A 1,473-nucleotide genomic window follows, 5' to 3' on the forward strand; every position below is an offset into this window, starting at 1 on the left:
CTGAAATCCACCTGCTCATCTTTTCTTTTCTTTTTTCCCCCTTCAAGAGTTTATTATGAATCAACTTAAAAGCAGCACACTTTATTTAGTAAGCATTTGGGGGGGGCGGGGCAATGAGGGTTAAGTGACTTGCTCAGGGTCACACAGCTAGTAAGTGTCAAGTGTCTGAGTTTGGATTTGAACTCTGGTCGTCCTGAATCCAGGGCTGGTGCTTTATTCACTGCGCCACCTAGCTGCCCTCCAAAGCAGCACACTTTATGCAAAAATCCTACAAACCTATATACAGCCTCAAGTCAGAGGAAGCATTACAGCAGCCGAGTAGTCCTAAGGTCTTGGTGGGTCCATCCCTGGAGGAGGGGGACCTCTCATGCCAGGAGGAGGGGCCATCAAGCATGGAGGAGGTGTCTCGGCTTACAGGTTGGGGAGGAGTTCCTTGACCGGGGGATATTGTGTTGGGGTTCCTGCTACACTGGCTGTGGCAGCACCAGTAGCAGCGGCGACGGTCCCTCTTGCCTGTGGGGTCATCACCTGTTGGGAAGGCCCACCAACTCCTCGGACAGGTCCTGCTAAGCCTGCAGGAGGCTGGAGCATGGGAACTCCGGCTGGCACACCTCTGCCTGCAGCCCTGCCAATCCCAGGGCCTCCCGCAGCTCCAGCTAACGGCACACGGGCAATGCCTGTATCTTTAGGGGGTGGGCCTTCCACACTCATAGAGACCAAGTTCTCCCCACGAAGCAGCACCAGTCCCAGAAGCCTCTCTTCCTCATGTTCAGGTGGTTTTGCATAACTCATCACAGTCACAGAGGATCAGGTTCGTGTGCTTGTCAAAGACCTTGAAGGTGCCGATGAAGATGTGACCATCTTGCAGGATGCACCTCATCTTGTAGTCGATGTGCTGCAGCATCTTGCTGCTCTTGCCCACTCTTGTGGTGCCGGCTAAGACGTGCCCCTACTTGGAGAAAGGAGCCCACTCCGGCCGGCAAACAGGAGGAGCTCTACAGGAAAGTGTCCGCCCCGCCCCCCTCATCGTTTCTTATCGCACAATAGTATTCCATTACATTCGTATACCACAACTTGTTTAAGCCATTCCCCAGTATTTCTTTTATATATGAATTTTATTTTTCAATGAATAAGCATTTATTTTCTCCTTCACCCCTCCCCTGTTGAAAAAAAAGAAAAGCCAAACCCTTGTAAAAATATACGTAGTCAAGCAAAACAAATTCCCAAAGTTGATCATGTCCAAAAATATAAGTCCCATTGTGCATGTTGTATCTAAAACTTCTCTGTCAGGAGCTGGGTAGTAGCATGCTACATAGTTGGTCCTTTGGAAACATAGTTGCTTATTGTTTAGATCAGAGTCTATGAGTCTATTAGCAGTTTTTGTATGTATGTCCTCAGGGAGGATGTAAGAATGGTTCAGCAGGCTTTGATAGTTTTGTCAAAATACCTTTCTTCCTCACCATCTCTATTTTT

General features: G+C 48.7%; 1 pseudogene; it reads right to left on the minus strand.

Annotated features, from left to right (window-relative positions):
- Window positions 1-324: 324 nt before the first annotated feature.
- On the minus strand, window positions 325-916 carry LOC122729495 (annotated as a pseudogene).
- Between the last annotated feature and the right edge of the window lie 557 nt (window positions 917-1,473).

This window comes from Dromiciops gliroides, chromosome 5, assembly GCF_019393635.1.
Source record: "Dromiciops gliroides isolate mDroGli1 chromosome 5, mDroGli1.pri, whole genome shotgun sequence".
NCBI lineage: Eukaryota > Metazoa > Chordata > Mammalia > Microbiotheria > Microbiotheriidae > Dromiciops > Dromiciops gliroides.